The sequence below is a fragment of the Lactuca saligna genome, chromosome 2 (genome assembly GCF_052625555.1).
Source record: "Lactuca saligna cultivar CGN05327 chromosome 2, ASM5262555v1, whole genome shotgun sequence".
Taxonomy (NCBI): domain Eukaryota; kingdom Viridiplantae; phylum Streptophyta; class Magnoliopsida; order Asterales; family Asteraceae; genus Lactuca; species Lactuca saligna.
Genome location: NC_136418.1, coordinates 144,005,716 through 144,009,873, shown reverse-complemented (window position 1 = coordinate 144,009,873; position 4,158 = coordinate 144,005,716).

Here is a 4,158-nt window from a genome sequence, read left to right as displayed (position 1 = left end):
ATCGATTCCCAGAGTAAATTGCAACATTTCTGGAATTTAAATACGTACTAGGAATCGGGTGTTACATCCTTCATAGCGAAACACTTCCCAAGCCATGACTTCACTTCCTGCAGAGTTAGGATGTCATTTCCTATGAGTAGTATGTCATCCACATACAATACCAAAAATCTAACTATACTCCCACTAGCCTTGACATATACACAAGATTCATCTTCACTCCTCGAAAAGCCAAACTCTTTGACTTTCTCATCGAAACAAAGATTCCTTCTGCGAGGTGCTTGTTTCAATCCATAAATGGATTTCTCAAGCTTACACACTCTATTAGCGTACTATGTACTGAGAAAACCCTCTGGATGACTCATGTAAACATCATCAGCCAACCTTCCATTAAGAAAGTGGTTTTGACACCCATTTTCCATATTTCATAATCATGAAATGCAGAAATGGCTAACATAACCCTAATAGACTTAATCTTTTCTACTGGTGAAAGGGTATCATCGTAATCAACTCCCGGAGTTTGAGAAAATCCCTTTGCAACTAGTCGTGCCTTATAAGTGTGTACATTACCATCCATGTTGGTCTTCTTCTTGAAGATCCATTTGCACCTGACTGTCTTGCGACCCGGTACATTATCAAACAAGTTCCAAACTTGATTGCCATACATGGACTGTATTTCGCTATTCATAGCCTCTTTCCATTTCGTATACTCAGGGCCTTCCATGGCTTCCGTGTAGCTATTATGTTCATCCAAACTTACCAATGTATTATCACTTATAAGTGTATCACTTTCCGTAGTAATATGGAAACCACAGTAGTGCTCAGGTGCATTCCTAACTCTCGTGGAACACCTCAGAAGTACGAACTCGTCATTCGGATTAACAGGAGTTTCCTTCTGAGGTTGATTTCTAGGGTTTGAGGTTCCTTCATCACTGGACTCTTGAATTCTTCAAGGTCAATTTGCCTCCCACTGTTTCCGTGGCTTATGAACTCTCTCTCTCGTGATAGACCCATCTCCTTACTACAAAGACCATATTATCACTGGGTCTATAGAAGAGGCAACCAAAGGATTTATGTTGGTAGCCAATGAAAATACACCTCTCACTTAGGGGTTTGAGCTTATCGTGAGTCTTGCGCCTCACTAAAGCCTCGCAACCCAAAATCTTGATGTAGTTCAGATTGGGAACTTTTCCATTTCACATCTCGTGAGGTGTTTTGGCAACCTTTTTGGCAAGGACTAGATTAAGAATAAGGGTGGCAGTCTCTAAGACATACCCCCAAAATGAGATTGGTAGCAAAGCTTGACTAATCTTGGAACGAACCATCAAGGGACTTTCCACCTTTGGTTTGGCAGAAGGTGTGACAGAATCACCTTTGGTTCTACTTGAAGAGGAGCCATAAAGGGACTTTACCTTGGTACCCTTCAAAGGGCTCTTCCTCTTCTTCCCTTAGCCTTGCTCATTGCCAGAACAAGTCTGAAGTTAGGAGTTGGAGTAGTAACAACCGATTTACCTTTGAGACCAATTTTAGTGGTCTTCAAAAGCCCTTGAAGTTTGTTGAGTGCAACTTCCTCCTTGTTCATGTGATATGTCATTCGGAATTGATCATAACAAGAAGGCAAGGAGTTCAACATGATGTCTATTTCCAACTCCTCTGGGAAGTTCACATTAAATTTTAGCAAACGGTCCATGAATCTTTGCATTTTCTGCATGTGACCCATGATGGGTTCACCATCCTTCATTAGGGTTGTTATCATGGAGGAGATGATATCATACCGCTCTTGACGAGCACTCTGATGGTATCTATCCATCAAGTCGTTGTGAAACTCAAAAGGATAATAGTCCTCATAGGACTTTTGGCGCTCGGTTGTCATCATGGCCAACATGATACAAGCCACTTTAGTGGCATCTCTATCATGTGCCCGGAATTCAACGATCTCCTCTGGAGTGACAAACGACTCATCAAGTTCCTTAAGCTCCTTGTCGAGGACATATTCCTTGTCCTCATAGCGCGTGAACATCCTGATGTTCCTGATCCAATCATTGAATTTGGATCCATCAAAGTTGACTCTCCCATAAAGGTTCATGAAAGAGAATGAGTCGGTAGGGTTTGAGCCAAAATCAACATTGTTGTAAGAAAACTGAAAAGGAAGAACGACAAGTGTAGATTAGATATAAAGATATTCCTTAATAAGACACCCAAATGTAATATTAAGGGTAGGACCCAACACAATATTTTATAACTTAGAAGAGGGATGCCGTAATCCAAGCTATAAAATATTTGAAGGTAGGTGAATGATGATTCACCGATACCATGAAAAACGAAATGTAGGTTTTAATTGGTTTTTGAAACTCCTAGATTCTTTCGAGATTCATTGAACTTTTCAATGGCATGTTTCAATCTTGAATGTGCCCTTCAAGTTTTGTGACTGGGATACCGAGGATCACAAAACAAGGTGTGAATAACCATGCAAATTACTTGGTACTCTTAATGTTTATCACCTAACCAATGTGTTGGTCAACCATATGCGCTCCACCGATCTATGATAAACCTTAAGCCACCCTTTTCCAACCTTGTTAAATCCAAATTAGTGTGCCAGTTAACCACGCACGCTCCACTAACGACATAAGCAAGGTGCAAAATGTAATTTCATTGATTAGCAGCAAATTCACATTTTCCTAAAGTAACTAAGATTGAGAATTTAAAAAACATTTAGTTACTTTAGAATCATTATACTTTTAATGAGGATTAAAGTCATTTTCTTACCCGTTTGACTAACGACCCTCCACCAGTCAAGGAGGCGGTGGGTGAGAGTGGACACCCATTAAGCTGCTATTTTATAGGCAACAACCTTATACCCCCCTATAAACCAACTTCGTGAATGAGGCCTACTAACGGTAAAACGACTTGTTCTTATACATACATATATATATATATATATATATATATATATATATATATATATATATATATATATATATTATTAACTTATAATATTATAAAGTATAAGGGTTGAATTTTAACTTTTAATATTCTATGGGTTGGAACTAAAGTGTTTTTAAAATGATTTTACATGTTCCAAAACTTGAGGGAAAGTTTTGTAACTATTCAAAACTTTTCAACTTCATAACTTATGAGTTAAAGGTTTATTAAAATGAAGACTCTTCATTTTATGTTACTTATGTGTTCTTTAATGCACTTTAAAAGAAAAACTTTTGGTAATCCATAACTTGAGGAAAAATTATGGATTCCATTAAAACACATCAAGATCAAGAATTAAACTAACAAACTATTTGCAAATAATTCCTATGATCTACTAAACTCATAAGTGTATGAACATTCATATCAACAATTTTAAGAATCATAAAAACACATATAAAACTTGAAATTTTGATAATTACCATTGTAAATGGATTAGCATAATCATTACCACATGAAAAACAAGTTTTATAAATCCAATACAGTTAAGGGTAATGATTCTAGTCCATTTCCAGCAGCAAAACTCGAAAAACTGCACTCTGGGCCTCCTACTCGTCAAGTGCATGAACCTACTCGACGAGTAGGATGAATAAGAGCTTGGACTCGTCGATTCCCCCATGGACTAGGCGCGTTCACTCAGCATAATGTAGAAAAATTGAGTTTTTTCAACAATTTGCATCAAGTATTATGAAAAAATGCCTAGGTTTTGAGCATCCTAACACTCCTAAGGTAAACATGCAATCCTAGAAACCTTGGATCTATGTTTCACTAAGATACATGTAAATTTGATTTTTCCAAGGTTCTTAAGCTAACTAGCGTGGCATGGGGAACATGAAACATAAAAGCTAGTAGGAGAACATACCTTTCTTGTTGCTTGGATTCCTTAAGAGCTTTGTGATCCTCGCACCCCAAATGTGATGCCTCAAATGTTTCACACAACACCACAACTCTCTGAATAACTTTGACAGAAGTACACACACTTAAAATCAGCTAGCCCTCTAGTTCTTTCCTTAGTCCCGATTGTGGTAGCTCATGGGGTCCTTTTATAGTTGTGTCACAAGTGGTTATGCTCAATGTACAACCAGTTTAAGCACTTTCTCCATTAAGTGCTTAACACTTGTTTCCTTTACGTCCATGATGTGCACAAAAGTACCCACTAATTTTAATATTTATAACCTAACA